This window comes from Hordeum vulgare, chromosome 4H (genome assembly GCF_904849725.1).
Source record: "Hordeum vulgare subsp. vulgare chromosome 4H, MorexV3_pseudomolecules_assembly, whole genome shotgun sequence".
Lineage (NCBI taxonomy): Eukaryota > Viridiplantae > Streptophyta > Magnoliopsida > Poales > Poaceae > Hordeum > Hordeum vulgare.
In genome coordinates, this window is record NC_058521.1 from 304,161,710 (window position 1) to 304,181,268 (window position 19,559).

Here is a 19,559-nt window from a genome sequence, read left to right on the forward strand (position 1 = left end):
TCCCTGACAGGCGGTGGAAGAAAGATAAAACATCCTCCTCCTTGGGCCCGATCCATGCTGCGACCACGCCATCACCATTGCACTCTGACATCATTGCCGTGAGTGCACTTAGGGCCGAGTTGGTGCACAAGGGTATGACACCCGGCGATGGCCGGACCCTCGAATCGGATTTGAACAACTTCTCGCAAACGAATGCATGCTCCATCATCGTCAAGTTTTTGTTCAAACCCGTCCGCATTGGCATGATATGCGCGACATTCAAAAAGGCCGAGGCTGGCCTTCCTCCCCTGTTTTGGAGGCGGGCGATGCGCCTTCGGACGAAATCAACACCCACCATCTCCCTCGTCAACCCGGCGACCCTCAGATGCAGGATCCTGTTGACGGTGATGGTCAACTTCTTATCATCTGTGGAGAAATCACTCCAATGCTTGTCGCGGGAATCGATCTTGGCGGTCCTCCGCTCGCAGAAGGGCAGATACCCCTCCTCACGGATCCAACACCATTCCCCCCTCCATTCTTCCTACTTCTCATGAAGGGCTGCATCCGGGTATATCTCCTTACATCTGGGCCTTTTGGATGCAGGTAATGGAGCCCGAAAGGGCGTCCCCTCCCTGGATGCAAGGAGTGAAGTAATGGCGGAAGAGGGCCATGTTGGGAGTGATCCAAACGAAATTCTCACAGAGATGCGCAAATATGGACATGCATGTCACCGCATTCGACGTAAAGTCCAGAAGATGGAAGCCATAGGTGTGGATAACATCAACGAAGAATTCAGAGAAGGGCGGGCACAACCCGCAATAGAAATAGTCAGTGAACAAAGGATACTTGTCTGGGCCATCGCCGGTCTCTCTAGGGGTCACGTGGGTGGCCGTATGCGCCGTCATCCAAGCCGCCCCATGAACTGGTAGCGCCGCTTCAGAGTGAGCGCATCGGGCTCCGAGGAGAAGTAGGCGAACTCCTTCCGCATCTTCGCCGGCTCCTTCTCTGTGACGAAATCCTTCCCCTTCTTCCCTTTGTCTCCCTTCGGCGCCATAGCGACGGCGGAAGCGGCGGCTGCCCGGAGTACAACTTTGAAGGCGAGGGGGTGGAAACTCTAACTGAAGGAAGGCGACGACGTTTTGAGGTTGAAGGGAGTTGGGGGCAATGGGCTCGTGCGCCTGCGTTTCCCCCTCTTATTGGGGCACGGGCCGGCCCTTGCATACCCAACCAACGACTCTACACGTGCGTGGCCATCTTAGCCACTTTGCGCACCCCTCCCCACATCGTGCGTTCAATGCGTGACGTGGGGAAAGACCACTACCAAAGGCTCCGAACCGCAAGATACCATGTCACGGAGGTCCATGCACCACTTTGGGCCTGGCCCAACAATGCCTCGCATGAGTGTATGGCCCAGGCCCGGGGGCTCCTGTCGGTGCACTGAAGACTGGGGTCTCCTGTGCCCTAGACTTGTGCACGGGCGCTGGCAACCCCTTTGACGGCAAGGCACGACGAGGGCTGGCAGGAAGACTAACCTCCAAATTCACCAAGGCCACACCCCTCCAAGGGTGTGAGGAATAAGCCCAAGCTCCAAGGCCCGGCAAGCCCCTCTTGCCTGGAAGACATCCAAGGCCCCGGCAAGCACTTCTTGCCGGGAATACGTCCAACTCCCCAGCAAGCCTTCCTTGCTGGGAAAAGCATTCAAGGCCCCGGCAAGTCCTCCTTGCTGGGAAGATAGACGAGTCCCCGGCAAGCTTTCCTTGACGAGAAGGTAGACTTGGCCACTCGCGAGGGCACCAGCCCGACAAGCCCCATTCACCGCCAGGTGTTCCCTCCTGCCACAGTGCCACCGACTACCATAGTGCCAACGCATAACTCATGTGCCACCACAACGCCCAGGTGTCAAAACACTTGGGTATGTGTCGATACCATCCTTATGCGGGTCAGGAGACTGGCGAGGCATTTACTACCCCTGACACAGTGATTGATAGATAGTTGTGAACCCTGTTCACTATACAGATCGTGAACCGTCTGTTGAGCAACGTTGGTGAACCCTTTGCCTATAAAAGGAGGCCCAAGGCTCAGTTCTAAGGGGTTAGATACTTCGGGCAATGGCCAACAGGCAATCGCTTTAGCATGTAATCTTACAGTAAGCACCTAATACAAGAAACAAAGCAGGAGTAGGGTTTTACGCACTAAGCGGCCTGAACGTGGGTAAAAATATTCCCGGTGCTGATCACTAGCTCTGCTCTTGGCGCCACCCCACTCCCCGCTGAACGATCAAGGGATCTGTGAAGGTTCCCATAGGTGTTGTCCCCGACACATGGGAGAAATTTAACCACATCTAGGACTTTGAATGACTCCATTTGGAGCTATAAATGGGCTACTTCCATATTAATTTACCAAGAAGAAATAAATGGTAAAATAAGAGATGATTTTTGAGTCACCTAGGAGTTTGAAACAATCGATTTGGCGCTATAATGGATGTTATAGGGATTTTACAAAGTGTCTTTTGGGAGTCTCAAATTTGAATTTAAATTTGGAAAATGTGCAATACACATATTTGGATAGGGTATGATTTTAGAAACACGTACAATTTTGAATCAACAATGTTGGAGTTGAAATGAATTTGTTATAAATTGATTTTCTCCTACGAAAAATAATAAAGGAAAAAAGAATCCTCACCAAGACGACTATAACGCGCTCAGGTTGCGAAACAGGAACTAGGCCGCCCACTCGCCCGGATGCATGCCCGTAGGGCCATGTTGGAGACGTACTCGCGAGAGTACGCTTTCAGTAAGTTGAAAACGACTTCCATGAAAATCATCTCCACTTATCATGCACGGGCCCTGCGGGACGCCTCATTAGAGGCCCACGAATGGGGTCGCCTGGCCCACTAGAAGGGTCGTCTTCCTCCTTGCACGGGTGTGGGCTCGAGAGACTAGGTAGGCTGGGCCGATGCACACTGGCGCTCATCCAGGTGGCTTGGGCTACCCCCGGACAAACTCCAGCCACCGAAGACCTCAGCAATACGTGACACACCCATCTAGGTGTTACACGCAAGCTGAGGATGGCTTGGGCGGTGGTAGTTTGGGTGACCGCAAAGGAGGCTGTCCCTCGGGCTTCAGGCACATGACGTCTCGTGGGAGCAATTGCGGCAAGGGGAATTTCGTGGCAGTGTTGAGATGACACTGGAGTGGATAGAGTACGAAGGAAGCTTGGCACGGTTCAAATTTTGAGCCGAGGCCGCCGACGGGTCTTCGGTCATGAATGAAGACGGAGGCCATGAGAGATAAAATAGGTTGGTCAAGGAGCTTCACCAGAGGGAGGGAGAGACAAGGGAGTTGAGAGGAGCGCTCGGGAGGCCTAAAGTAGCTAGACCGGGGGTGCATAATGGACCGGACCTGCGGCCAGCGCGCGGCGAGCTCTACAGGGGAGAGAGGATGGCAAGAGCGAGGGGCCCAACATGCTGCCATGTAGAGGATGTCGAGGCGACCTCGAGGGACACGAGCATGGCGCCCAAGGCTATCGAGAGCCTTGAGATTGGCAAGCTACAGTGTAGGAGTGTAATGTAACACGCACTAGAGCGTGAACCTTGCATGCCAATGCATGCCTTTGGCATGTACGACACAACCCATAGTGGCTAGGGGATCTAGGGGCGAGTAAACAAAGTGGATATGGCAGGGAATGCTAGGTAGGTTGCTTGGTAAATTAGAGATTGTAAAAATGGAGCTGCCCTTGTTGACCAGGGATGGAAATGGAGTGGTTTCACACACCAACAATCGAGCTATGGCCATGCAAAGCTTACTAGATGTAAATGGGCACTAGGAGGGTGATGTGGTAAAACAATTTGGGTCAAGGAGAATAGTATAGGCACTACAGGAATCAGCTTCTTTGTCATTCGCCATAGCGGACAACGAACGACCATGTCACACACGGCAAAGACCTTTGCTGTTTGCTAGCTGACAGCAAAATTTCTGCACTGAAAGTCATGGTAAATACTTTATTTGCCGTCTGGCAGGAGGAAGCGGACGACAAAGAACTTTGTCGCTGGTCTATCTAGACCAGCAACTACCAATGGGGCTAGACGTCATCAGATAACTGTTAGCCCTGTTATCTCACTAACGACAACCTTTGCCGTCCGCCAGCTACCGACAACATTTGCTGTGAGGCAGCTGATGTTACCCTACCTCTGCCAGCCAGCTACCTGCCATGCGCTTTGTCGTCTGCCTGCGAGGTCCTTTGTCGTCTGCCTGCGAGGCCCCTTGTCATCTTACTTCTTCTAGCTGACCGCAAAGTGATTATATGTGTCAGACCTGCTGCTCCGAGGTTACACAGGTAGTTTTGACGTGGCTCCTTTGCCATCAGGTGGCAGACAGATGGAACAATGCATGTATTGCCATTTTTTTGTTTGTTATTTCCCTGCAATTTCAGAATACCTCTATGATATATATATAATTTCAAACATCGTATATAGTTTCAAACATAATACAAGAAGCATAAGTCATGTATCCAACATCATCGTGAAAATATTGAGCAAGAAACAAATAGGCCAACTTCACATTCTTCATCCATACATACACATAGTTTCAAAGATTATGGTGTTCATCCATACAAATCGAAACGAAAGAAAACAGTAGCAGTCTATCAATACCAGCTTCCATGAATGGCAACTTCCATCCACTACATGGGAAAACCTTATACACAAAACATTAGCAGTAGTGCTTGATAAAAGAGGGTGCTACTGCTACATATCAGTAGCGCGCGTCTACTACAGTTGTTGTTGCTAAATACTTAGCAGTAGCAGTGTTCTAAGAAACACGCTACTACTAATATTGCCCCAACATTTCTGACAGGCTAGATTTAGTTGTAACGCACCCCCGATACCGGCACTACTGCTAACAGAATAGTAGTAGTGCAGGTCTTCCCTGACGACCTCTCCCCCGGCCCCGACCCTGACGACCTCGACCCCGACGACCTGGACCCCTGCCACGACTCCGACACCGACCCAAGCCTCTCGTGAGACATCCCCATGCCTAGGGTTCTTGATAGGATTCTTGGTAGGGACTAGCTGATCCCCCAAACATTGTTGCGGAAATATTTGCAAATATATATATATATTGGTTTATTATTGTATATTTGGTGTCATACGTGCATGTTGAGAAAAATAGGTAGTGGGCGCTAGCTAAATTCAAATGAGATGATTGTTGTACAAATGATAACTAGAAAGTAATTATTAAACAATAAGAAAAATTTCTCATAGAAATTTGCCTCGATGTCGATGATGCCCGGTCCGCATCATCGTCGTCGAGTGGTCGGCGAGAGCCTGCTTGATAGGTGTCATGTCCGGGACTGAGCTCTGCCGGGCTGGCACTGGGAGGTGCTATCTTCCGGGGGCGCGCACCTTGGAGAGGAATACGGGTCTCGTCGTCGACCTGGAGCTTCTTTGGTGGTGGTCACGTGGACCACTATCGGTGCCAAGGGAGCCAGCCCCAGCGGAGCTGGTACGTGGCCGTGTCAGGGAGGAGGACGAGCACGTTCGTCGCTACATAGCTGCGTTGGATGCGAGGTTCTCCAATACGTGGAAGGTTCTTCAGGGATATCACCTGAGTTGTGATCCGGTGATGGTTCCTTATCTTTGGGTTTCCACTGCCTGCGCTGTGAGACGTCGACTAGATTTGTACTAGTGATGTTATATGATAATATTCGAGATATATTAGTGATAATATCGGTTATCTTTCGGTTTGTCGTTGCTCCTTGCATGACATTTATGTGTGTTCTTGATCGAGGCATCCCGACTACTGTCGTCGGGGGCGCTTCCTCCTTCTTCTCTTCTTCCGACATATAGCTTGGTATAATGCGCAAGTAGAGGAGAGGAGAAGGGTCCATGACCAATGGTCGAACTATTAGTGTGAGAAAGTGTCCACCAACATATATACACCATGAGATATGAGAGTTATTTAAGGAAAGCCTCGACTAACCGAAAGATAACCGATATTGAATTAGGTCTATTTGGACATGTGTGTATGTTATTAAATGAGTAAGATGATGATGAGTTATATGTCATATATTTGATTAAAGTGGATGCATGCAAGTGACCAAGTTGAATTAGAGGGAAATATGATGTTGCGACTGGAGATGTGTGTATGTTATTCCATGGAACACCTCCTAGTGCGTATGTTTTGCCGGAATGTTGATTCATTTCCATTTCGACAAATTTCACTGCTCAATTTGCCTTATTTGAGTAATGATCTTGCCGAAATTTTGAATCATGAACATAGGAAATTCTGACGATAATAGGATCCTTGAGTGTGATTGCTGCGGCAATGATTGGGGTTTGTGCGAGAGGCAGCCTCACCTACGAGACGACATGTTCTTCACAATCAAGCTTGACGAGACCTTCGATGTTTGTGTGGTACGAAACAATGAGAAGTATTTTTTCGTAATTAAGCTTGACTTATGTTTCTTTGCTTCAAAGTGTAATTTCTGTTTTATACAATTCGACTAGTTCCTCCCTTGCCATGCAAGAAGGTATGTGTTGGAGAGGCTCGATTTCGAAGACCACGAGAGTATGGAGACGGGGAGAGCTAACCTTGGGACTAAACATGTTCACACATTTCTGATCAAAGTAATGAATGCAGTAAATAACACAGAATTAGGGTGCTCTAATTGGGAAGATCTTTCCAAGTCATATGGATTTCAGTGGGGAATGGAAATAACCTTCGATCTTCGTCCTGAAGTCATATCAAAGGTAACATCGACATTTGGGTGGATGTCGATATACTTCCTGTTTTACCTCCATATGAGTTTGTCAAGTAATTTGCATTCTATATTTATAATAGTTGCTGTTCATCCATAATAAATTTGTTAAATTATAATTTACACCTTATTTCGTTTCTTCAAGTGAATTACGGAAATTAATTGACACGACACACTACACTTATGGATCACATCTAACTTGGAAGGAGAAGGATGTTCTTATCCACTTTATTGTTGGTGTCCTAGTTGGTAGGGAGAACTTACCCTATAATTTGGGAACTGGCCCAAATTATAAATTTTACATGCCACTAGTGCATAGGTTGAGGGCGGATGACATTCGCCGAAATATCTTGGTAAGAGTTTGCTAATTAAGTACACTCTACTATTGCATAAATGATGTTGATTACATTCCTAACTAGGTTAGTATTATGTTCTTCAAGAGCAATTGCCAAATGATGTAGTGCCTCTGTTGATGCCCGACAAAGGTCATATGATAATTAAAAGGCCACTTAGGGCTCAGCTCGATGCTCCATACTCAAGTGAGCACAAATAAAAAAGGCTCCAAATGGAAGCATGGAGAGAAATAAAGAAGGATCGTAAACCACAAGTTAGAGACCGTTGGATCTCTCTGGTTCATCACGGAGACATCGGCGTTATTCTGTTTTATGTCATTTTACCTAGGAGAGAGGACTAGATCCTATAAGAGAGAAGTTTTTCTAGTTTATATTAACTTCACATGATCGATTAAGATGATGATTATTATGACGTTTTTCTGTTTTACGAGATTTTAACTTAATATGATTAAGATGATGATTATTATGATGTTTTTCTGTTTTACGAGATTTTAACTTAATATGATTAAGATGATGATGAGTTGTTAAATGAGTAAGACGATGATGAGTTATATGTCATATATTTGTTTAAAGTGGATGGATGCAAGTGACCAAGTTGAATTCGAGGAAAATATGATGTTGCGATTGGCAACATCATTTTTTCTTGTAATTTTAAATGATCACTTACATCCATCCACTTTAATCTAAATGTAGTTGCTGGCACAATAATTATTGATCTTGTATATTAATATGTGTAACCGTGTGTAAATACAACATATATATATATATATATATATATATATATATATATATATATATATATATATATATATATATATATATATACATACTGATAACTCGATTAGCAGTAGCGCTGTCTAAGGGGCGTTACTGGTAAACTTTAGCAGTAGTGCTCGGCAAACAGTTAGCTGTAGCGCCATAGCAGTAGCACGGGCACCCGCGCTACTGATAGTTCAAAACCCCGTGCTACTGCTAGGGTTTTCCCTAGTAGTGATCAAGTTTATTAAATGTGCTAAATGAAAATAAGAAAGTTAGAAGAAGAAGAAGAATAAAACAAGGAGAAGAAGAAGAAGAAGAATACTAGAAGAAGAAGAAGAAGAAGAAGTAGAAGGAAAACAAGATGAAGAAGTAGTAGTTGTAGTAGTAGTAATAGAAGAGGAAGAACTAGAAGACTAGAAGAATAAGAAGAAGAAGACTAGAAGAAGAAGAATAAGAAGACTAGAAGAAGAAGAAGAAGATGAAGAAGAAGAAGAAGAAGAAGACTAGAAGAAGAAGAAGAAAAAAAGAAGAAAGAGAAGGAAAATAATAAGAAGAAAAAGGAAGAAGCTCATTTTACTCCTTCTATTCTTCCTTTTTATCCTCTTTCCTCTTCTATTCTTTCTTTTTCTTTTTATGCCATTTTTGAGCTTATTGTCTCATTTTGGAGGAAAATAAGCTAAGAATATGACATTTATGAGCTAACCAAGGTTATTATGCTATTTTTGACTTATCTAAGATAATTATCTCATTTTAGAGGAAAACAAGCTACGTATATGAAATTTATGAGCTAACCAAGGTAATAATACCATTTCTGACCTAACTAAGCTAATTATGTCATTTTGGAGGAAGATAACATAAGTATATGACATTTATGAGCTAACAAGGTTATTATGCCATTTTTGACCTAAATAAGGTAATCATGTTATTTTAGAGGAAAACAAGCTAAGTATATAATATTTATGAGCTATCCAAGGTCATTATGCCATTTCTCACCTAACTAAGCGAATTATGTCATAAATGAACTAAATAAGCTAATTATGTCAATTTGGAGGATAATTATCTAAGAAGAAGAGAAGAAGAACAACAACAACTAGAAGAAGAAGATAATGAAGAAGATGATGAAGAAAATGATGATGATGATGATGAAGAAGAAGAAGATGATGATGATGAACAACATGAAGAAGAAGAACAACAAGAAGAAGACTGAAGAAGAAGAACAAGAAAAAGAAGAAGACTAGAAGAAGATGTCGGAGCTCTGGGACCGGGGTTACCTAGGACCTCCTACCTGCGACCTAGGTCCGAGCACGTGATGCGGGCCTAGGATTTTGACACTCGTGAGGACCTTTCCTCGTGACGGACCAATCATGTGGTTCTCCCCAAGCTGTTTCCCGCGAGGCTCGCGGAAAGAAGGCACCTCCTGACGCCCCCCCCGATAAGCAGACTTACCAAGGGCAACCTACCAGGTCGTGCGGTCCAACCTCCTCGGGTGGATGATGTGAGCGATGATTTGCTGCGCCAGGGTCGTTGCCAGCAGGCATTGACACAGAGGCATTTCCCTTTGGTGTTAAGGGGGCGAAGCGAACTGACGGTTCCCAAAGCAACCCCCAAAGATTTCTCGGTCGGTGCATGCACAAGAAGGCTGGGGGCTCGGCATGACGGAGGTCACCCCCGAGCCCACCGGTGTTTCATGGAGAATGGATTTTGCAAGTGGAGACCACCTTTGTCAGGGGCGGGCTGTAGTCCTGTGCCCTTTCAAAATGGATGTTGTGGCTACCCTTCCTGCCAATTTTGTTTTGGGAAAGACGACCAAGTACAGTATAATAGGGAGGCATAGCCTCCGTAGGGGGATTGGCCCCCCATTATCTCGACTAGGGCAAAAACCCACCTTTGTACTCGTCTTCCACCTCGAGCAATCTATCCAAGCAGGAGTAGGGTTTTACACCACAAGGTGGTCCGAACATGGGTAAACTGATGTATTTGCTTCCCTTAGCTCGCACCACCGGAGAGTCACTGTGAAGTTGAGAGGTATAAATGGGTAGGAGACAGCGCGACCCGGAGTTCGAACCTTTTCTTGCGTTTGTGGCCCCGATTCCGACATATGTCGCGCCACGTAGGGGTGTGCTACCGCTCTTCAACTCCATTTTTGCTCCTAGCTTCGTCGACCCATGGCCGACGCTCGCACTGTGCGCGTCGAGCGCAGGGCTGCGCGGGTCTTGGTGACTATGCCCGCAGGCCCTAGCATCCACCGTGGCCACAGACCTTGTGGCCCGCGAGTAGCAAGCTTCATCCGTGCACTCTTCCGTGTAGAGGGAAGGTCGTACCACTACAACTTCCTCCTGCCTCACCCATCTGGAGCGGGTGTGCATACAACACTGCTCATGGCCCGCGAACTACTCTGGTACCATCTGACAGAAGCCGGCTACGACACGTGGCTGGCCCGCATCATCCAGCTCGTGAGCGCCGCCGGAGAAATCCAAGTGTCCTCTCGTTCTCTCCGCCCCCTCCGTCCCACGATGAAGAGGAGGCTTAGGGTGCGCCGCCACCTCACCCTGTACACGGCTACCAGGCTGAGCCCAGGTTCATTGCGCACCTAGGGAACCCACCTCGCAAACCACCGTCGCGCGCCCAAGAAGATGGAGACATGTGTTAGATCGTCCAGTGCGAAGAACCGCAAGATGCACACGGGGTCCTCAAGTAGTGGCGCCAGCACCTCGATAGGGTTATCCGGGACATTGCCGCGGCCGGGCGCCATAACCAGGCTGCTCTTGCGCATGGAGGCCATGCAAGCACCATGGGTTGCCGGGACTTCACCCTCGAACTGCAAAGGATGGCGTGACCGCCTAAGTTCAAGCCGGACCTGTCCCCACGCTATGGCCGCTCCATCGACCCTGCAAAGATCCTCCAGCTCTACGCCCTGAGCGTTGAAGCGACGGGGGACGATGACAAGTTGATGGTGAACTCGCTCCCGATGACGGTCAAGAGCGGCGTGCGGTCCTAGCTCCTGAACATGTGCGAGGGCTCGGTCTCTTCATTGAGCAACCTTTGTTCATCGCCAACTTCAAGGGAAGACATGACCTCCCCCTTTTCATCAATGGCCCGCATTGCGTGAAGTAGCGACCTAGCAAGACCCTCTGGAAGTACATCGAGAGGTTCAGCCAGGTGCGCAACAAGATCCTGTGGGCCACGGACGATGCAGTCATCATGGCGTTCACCAACGGGGTCAAGGACCTTAATATGTGCGAGAATCTCGCCATCAACGATACCTTGTGCATGGCCATTGAACTGTTCAACTTGGTCGACAAGTGTGCCAAGGATTAAGAAGGTCACTTGTTCTCGAGCGACAACCGTGACAACGCGCCCGAAGACACCAAGGCCAAGGCCAAGGAGGTCAAGCGCAAGGGGCATGTCGTTGTTGTGGCTAAACTAGAGGAGAAGCGTGCCTGCGGGCGGAGCATGCCAGAGAAGGAGCGCAGCCTGTTGTGCATCTAACACGACGTGCATAGCCACAACACCAATGATTGCCAAGAGCTCAGGGGCCTCCAGGACAAGCAGGTTCGCCCGCGCCCAAAACACAACGACCGCGACAGTGGCAGGTGGGACAGCCACAACGGCAACCCTCGTTGGGGTTGGTACCTGAAGCCTCGCAACAACGGGTGGCATGACCAACCTCGCGAGATGCGCTCGCGGGAGAATGCGCAGCTCCCTTCGCTCCCACCACTGACTCCAAGGAGGAACAAGGACAACCAACGTGCCGAGGAGGTCGACGCCTACCATGAGCCTCGCGTGGTTGCCTGCATTCTCAGCGGGGCCCACGCCCGATCGTCGAACCACCAGTTTAGGGCGCTCTCCCGTTAGTTGAACACCGTCCTCCCGAAGCCAGGGGATGCAAAGCCCCTCAAGTGGTCCCAGTACGCAATCACTTTTGACACCAAGGACAATCTGAAGTCTATGTCCGTCGGGGGCACGCTCCCCATGATGTGCACTCCCACCATCAGCAATGTGGCGGTCACCAAGACCCTCATCGACGGGGATGCGGGCCTTAACGTTCCCTCTGTCGAAACCTTCGATATGCTCCAAGTGCCTTACAAGCAGCTGACGTCGACCAAACTATTCTCGGGGGACAACTACCTTCAATATGCTCCAAGAGCCTTACAACCAACTAATGCCTTCCGGTCACCTTTAGCACAGGCGACAACTATCTGCTACCTCTTGAGCTTGCGTTGGTTTTTCCATTGAAGAGGAAAGGGTGATGCAGCACAGTAGTAGTAAGTATTTACCTCAGTTTGAGAACCAAGGTATCAATCCAATAGGAGTATCAAGATGAGGCACCAATGTACCTGCGCAAAAACAAACAAACATGCACCCAACGCTATAAAGGGGTTGTCAATCCCTTCACGATTATTTGCAAGGTGAGATCTGAAGGTAGAAAGTGCAACAAAGTAAAAGTGTAGATCTGAAAATATGATGTGAAGTAGACCCGGGGGCCATAGTGTTCACTAGAGGCTTCTCTCATGATAGCAAGTATTACGTTGGGTAACGAATTACTGTCGAGCAATTGATAGAACCGCGCAAAGTCACGATGATATCTAAGGCAATGATCATACATATAGGCACCACGTCCAAGACAAGTAGACCGATACTGTGTGCATCTACTACTATTACTCCACACATCAACCGCTATCCAGCATGCATCTAGTGTATTGAGTTCATAACAAACAGAGTAATGCCTTAAGCAAGACGACATGATGTAGAGGGATAAATTCATGCAATAGATATAAACCCCGTCTTTTTACCCTTGATGGAAACAACACGATGCGTGCCTTGCTACCCCTTCTGTCACTTGGTGAGGACACCGCATGGTATGAACCCAAAACCAAGCACTTCTCACATTGCAAGAATTATAGATCAAGTTGGCCAAACTAAACCCACAACTCGAAGAGAATTATAAGGATACAAAATCATGCATATAAGAGATCAGAGGAGACTCAAATAATATTCATAGATAATTTGATCATAAATCCACAATTCATCGGATCTCGACAAACAGACCACAAAAAATCTGATATTGGCCAAGTAATTGTTTTCGCACTCTTACTTTCTCAAACCTTTTCAACTCTCACGCAATACATGAGCGTGAGCCATGGATATAGCACTATCACGCAATACATTAGGTGTAATAGAGTGTGGTGGAGGTCGTGAGGCAAAAAGGAGGAGATGGTCACATCGACTCTGCGTATCAACAGGCTATGGACATGCCCATCAATAGATATCAATGTGAATGAGTAGGGATTACCGTGCAACGGATGCATTTAGAGCTATAAGTGTGTGAAAGCTCAAAAGGAGAACTAGTGGGTGTGCACCCAACTTGCTTGCTCACGAAGACCTAGGGCAATTTTGAGGAAGCCCATCATTGGAATATACAAGCCAAGTTATATAATTAAAATTCCCACTAGTATATGGATGTGTCAAAACAAGAGACTCTCTATCATGAAGAACATGGTGCTATTTTGAAGCACAAGTGTGGAAAATGTTTAGTAGCATTATCCCTTCTCTCTTTTTCTCTCATCATTTTTTTGTTTGGCCTCTTTGGCCTTTTTTCATTTTTTGGTGGGCATCTTTGGCCTCTTTTTTTTTCCTCACATGGGACAATGCTCTAATAATGATGATCATCACACTTTTATTTACTCACAACTCAATACTTAGAGCAATGATGACTCTATAGGAAATGCCTCCGGCAGTGTACCGGGATGTGCAACGTTCTAGCTTAGCGTATGACATTGAAACATCTCGCTAGCTATCTTACAATCATGCAATCGCAATATGAAAGTAACGGCACATGTAATGAGACGGAACGGTGGGAGTTGCATGGCAATGTATCTCGGAATGGCTATGAAAATGCCATAATAGGTAGGTATGGTGGCTGTTTTGAGGAAGGTATATGGTGGGTTTGTGCATCGGCAAAAGTTGCACGACACTAAGGAGGCTAGCAATGGTGGAAGGTGAAAGTGCATCTATACCATGGACTCAAATTAGTAGTGAAGAACTCATATACTTATTGTGAAAGTTTTAATAATAATCGAAACAAAGTGCTAAACGCATACTCCTAGGGGAAGGGTTGGTAGGTGTTAACCATCGCGCGATCCCGACCGCCACATAAAGTAGGAAAATCAATAAATCAATTATGCTCCGACTTCCTAACATAACGGTTCACCATACGTGCATGCTACGGGAATCACTAACTTCAACAGAATTATTTCTAGATACACAACACCCTACTAACATAACTCTAATATTACCAAATCCATATCTGAAAAACTTAATTGGTAGGAATCAATCTTCTCTTACTAATCAATGCACTTGAATATGGAAGTTTTTATTATATCCTCTTTGGACGCCTATCATCTTTAGGACTACTTTCATAGCACAAGCCAATTACCAAGTTACTGAGAGAGAGAGCACTCTCAAAAAGATATAAGTGAAGATCGAGAGTTTTTATTTCTTCAAAATATGACACCGCCGTGCTCTACATAGATTTAAGTGAAGCACTAGAGAAAAAATTTCTAGCTCAAAAGATATAAGTGAGGCACATGAGAGCTAAATTGCCTAACTCAAAAGATATAAGTGAAGCTCAATGAGTATTCTAGCAAATTCATGATGAGTGCATGTCTCTCTCAAAAAGGTGTGCAACAAGGATGATTATGACACGACAAAAAGAAAAGACTCCTATAATACATGACGCTCCAAGCAAAACACATATCATGTGGTCAATAAAAATATAGCTTCAAGTAACGTTACCGATGGATTGAAGACGAAAGAAGGGATGCCTTCCCGGGGCATCCCCAAGCTTAGGCTTTTTGGTGTCCTTGAATTTGGCTTGGGATGCCTTGGGCATACCCAAGCTTGAGCTATTTCCACTCTTTATCCCATTGTCCATGAGAACATCACCCAAAACTTGAAAACTTCACAACACAAAACTTAAAAAGACACTCGTGATATCATTAGCATAAGAAAACAAACTACCAACTCTTTAGGTACTGTAGCAAACTTGATTTCTATTTAGATTGATGTTAGATTACTGTATTCTCACTTTTCCATGGCTAGTACCCCCGATACTATCCATAGTTTCATCAAAATAAGCAATCAACAAAACAAAAACAGAATCTGTCAAAAACAGACCAGTCTGTAGCAATCTGTATACTTCGTATACTTCTGGTATCTCAAAAATTCTGAAAAATTATAAAAATTAGGGAAATTGGCATATAAACCAGCAGCAAAAAGAATCAACTCAAAATCTCTTCCTGGATAGGAATTAAAAATAATTTCATGAGCGCAAAGTTTCTGTCTTTTTCAGCAAGATCAAACAACCATCACCAAAACTAGTCACAAAGGTTTTACTTGGCTCAAACACAAAAAGAAACACAAAAAACACAATCATAACAGAATTATGATGGTGTGGACACAACAAAACAGAAAGCAAAAATAAAAGATAAATTCATTGGGTTACCTCCCAACAAGCGCTATTGTTTAACGCCCTTAGCTAGCCATAAGGCGATTGAATCAAGTATCATTGTCTTTGGTGCTCAAACCATAAGTAGCGTGAACACTCAACATTTTAAGATCTTCATCTCTATTACTAGATTGTTCGCCACTGTTTTTAAGGAGAAAAACAAACCTGGTGGCCTTATTGTGGGCAAAATTTGGAGTGCTCTGAACAGCGGCAAAAGCGGAACCCAAGTTGGTTATAACATCTTCTAAATTTTCGTTAACTGTGGGTTCCCTCTCCTTTAAATTTTTCAAAGTCATTCCCACGTTGGATCCATACTGACTGATTTTATTGTGGATCTTTTTATCCAAATTTGCAATGAGTTCAATCGTAGCAACTTTATTTTCAATGATATCCAGCCTACGCATTACATGCTCCAAAGTTAAGGTAGTTCCATTAACCATGAGTGGGGGTGAGCCTACCAAATTTATTAAGGCACCGTAAGAGTCAATGGTATGGCTACCCAAGAAATTTCCACCTACGATTGTGTTAAGAACATAGCTATTCCAAGGGGAAATACCCACATAAAAGTTGGGAAGCAGAACGGTAGTAGATTACTTACGAGTAGATCTATTCTAAGCATTGAAAATCCTATGCCAAGCATCCTTTAATTTTTCTCCCTCATTCTATTTGAAATTAAGAACTTCGCTCTCGGGAGTATCGTTCAAAGCGATAGGACTAGCCATAAGTATAGGTAGACTATCCCGCACAAGCAAACAGAAAGCAAGCGAAAGAAAAGGACAAACGAAAAAGGCAAATATTTTTGTATTTTTATTTCAGAAGTGGGGGAGAGGAAAACGAGAGGCAAAAGTCAAAAAGAGTAAATGCAAGAGATGAGTTTGTGATAGTTACTTGGATAAGCTTCAGTTAGAATAGTCCCCAGCGCTAGAAATTGACACGTTGAAGGGAGACTATTCTTGACTTGATACTCCCCGGCAACGACGCCAGAAATTCTTCTTGCTACCTCTTGAGTTTGCGTTGGTTTTTCCCTTGAAGAGGAAAGGGTGATGCAGCACAGTAGCAGTAAGTATTTCCCTCAGTTTGAGAACCAACGTATCAATCCAGTAGGAGTATCAAGATGAGGCACCAATGTACCTGCGCAAAAACAAATAAACTTGCACCCAACTCTATAAAGGGGTTGTCAGTCCCTTCACGATTATTTGCAAGGTGAGATCTGAAGGTGGAAAGTGCAACAAATTAAAAGTGTAGATCTGAAAATACGATGTGAAGTAGACCCGGGGGCCATAGTGTTCACTAGAGGTTTCTCTAATGATAGCAAGTATTACGGTGGGTGAACAATTACTGTCGAGCAATTGATAGAACTGCGCAAACTCATGATGATATCTAAGGCAATGATCATACTTATAGGCATCAGATCCGAGACAAGTAGACCGATACTGTCTGCATGTACTACTATTACTCCATACATCGACCGCTATCCAGCATGCATCTAATGTATTGAGTTCATAACAAACAGAGTAACGCCTTAAGCAAGATGACATGATGTAGAGGGATACATTCATGCAATAGCTATAAACCCCATCTTTTTACCCTTGATGGCAACAACATGATGCGTGCCTCGCTACGCCTTCTATCATTGGGTGAGGACACCGCACGGTATGAACCCAAAACCAAGCACTTCTCCCATTGCAATAATTATAGATCAAGCTGGCCAAACTAAACCCACAACTCGAAGAGAATTAGAAGGATACGAAATCATGCATATAACAGATCATAGGAGACTCAAATAATATTCGTAGAAATCCACAATTCATCGGATCTCGACAAACACACCGCAAAAGAAGATTACATCGGATAGATCTCCATGAAGATCATGGAGAACTTTGTATTGAAGATTCAAGAGAGAGAAGAAGCCATCTAGCTACTAGCTATGGACCCGAAGGTGTGTGTTGAACTACTCACGCATCATCAGAGAGGCAATGGTGTTGATGAACAAGCCCTCCGTGTCCGAATCCCCCCACCGGCACGACACCAGAACGTGCCCCATATGGGATCTTGCGGAGACAGAAGCTTGCGGCGGCAGAAAAGTATTTTCGTGGTTCTCTCTGACAGTTCTGGATTTTTAGAGAATTTATAGGCGGAAGAAGTAGGGCAAAGGAGCCATGGGGGGCCCACAAGCCTGCTAGGCGTGCCCCCCAGGCCGCGGCTAGGGGCTTGTGACCTCCCCCGGGGTCCTTTGCCTTTGTTCTCAAGTACCCTGCGTATCTTCTGTTATGGAAAAAAATCATTCCATAGGTTTCATTCCATTTGGACTCTGTTTAATATTCTTCTCTGAAAAAGGTCAAAAACACGGAAAAAACAGAATCTGGCACTTAGCACTAAGTTAATAGGTTAGTCCCAAAAAAGATATAAAATAGCATATTCATGCGTACAAAATTCCAAAGTTGACAAGATAATAGCACGGAATCATCAAAAATTATAGATACGTTGGAGACATATCACTATCACACAGAACACATTGACTTCCACGTGGTACACATCGGTCTCCCGTACAACACCATCCTGGGCTACCCACCGCTGGCCAAGTTCATGCCCATGACCCACCACGACTACAATGTCCTCAAGATGCCAGGCTGCAGTGGCGTCATCACCGTTGCGTGCGATGACAGGGAAGCGGTCTGCTCCCTAGAGCGTGCTTACAGGGCCGCTGCTGCATAGGGCTTAGGCGATGTCGGAGGCGATGTGCCTCGCGAGGCCGGACCTCCAAGGAAGTGGCAATCGCTGCCCGTCTTTAGCTTTGCCAAGGTGAAGGATCTGGTGGCCAAGACCATGGTCACAAGCCCCGTGCATGCCGAAGGTGCTTTCCCTCTTCCGGCATAGGAAGTGGTGCCTTGCACTTCCCTCGCGTCGGGCTCGGGGGCTTCCACCTGGAAGGCATCCGACCTGGCCGCTGCACCGAGAGAGGTGTTCGGGCACTACCTGCAGGAGCACGTCAACACACGCCCTTAAGAGCGGAGAGTACGACGGCATGCGCCGGGGGCTCAGGAGTTCATCGCCTAGGAGATCGACAACCTGCGGGAGGCGCCCACCATGCATGGCGGGAACCGCATGGAGCATTGTCTGAGGATGCTCATCACTCCTGAGGGGACCATGGTAATGCGCATGTGCGTTAACATCGCGGACCTCAATGGGGTTGCTTCCAGGAGTTCCTTCTGGCATGCACGAGCGGGGCTGGCCCGAGGCGCCCATGCTGGCCGCGCTCGTATGCTTATTTCCTAGGAAAACGTCACGACCACCTGCCAAAGGCTGGTGCGGCTCCCATAGGCGCCTCGCATGGTATCAGGGTCCCGTCAGCCCACAGGGCCTTGGGAGGTAGCACACACTTAAGAAGATCGACCATCAGGACATGCTTCATCCAGCGACCCAGAGCTCCCACGACAACGTGGTTCCGTGGTGAAGTTTCCTCTCATTCGATATCAAGGGCGCCCTTCAAGCTGCACTACCCTCAGGCGTGACATCCGGCCCTTGCGAATGCATCACTGCTTTTGGTTGTGTGGTAAAACTTTGTTATTTCCCTTCAAAACTTATGTTGTTCTCTTGAAATGCATCACTGCTTGTTTGGCGCTTCGTCGCCTCGGGCTGTGTACGATGGATGATTTTTGCTTGATCATTCCATGAAAGAACCTCACACGGCGTCTGTGCTCAGGTTCGTCCTTGCATGTTTGCTAAATCCAAGTGACTGAGCTCTGAATGAAGGGCTTACGCCTGTATACGTCACCTCCTAGGGTCCTCGGTGCCTAACAACTTCATGCACTAGCCTCACAACAGTCACTCGGCGCGTGTGGCCCCCTTCTTGTTGTAGGTTCCGTGAGCACGCTCGTGCGCAAAGAATGAGGCGCAACCCGCCTGAAGGTTGAGGGTAGGAGATCTTGAGAATTGTGCCTAGGGTATCCAACACCTCAGTAAATCGCCGCCCGTGAACCTCTCACGTCATAATGAGTCTTGGGGATGTACACGCCCTGGGGGCCTCCTAAGCGTAACCCCACAACGAGCCGCATCGTGGCGCGGTGGAGGGCCCCCACGCACACCCTATTGGAAATCCCCATGCTCCGTGCTCGCGGAATTACTGTCAAACCGCCACAATGCCCACGCCCAAGTGGAAGCCCCATGCATCGCGGCGGGGAGGATTGTCGAAGCTTGACGCATGC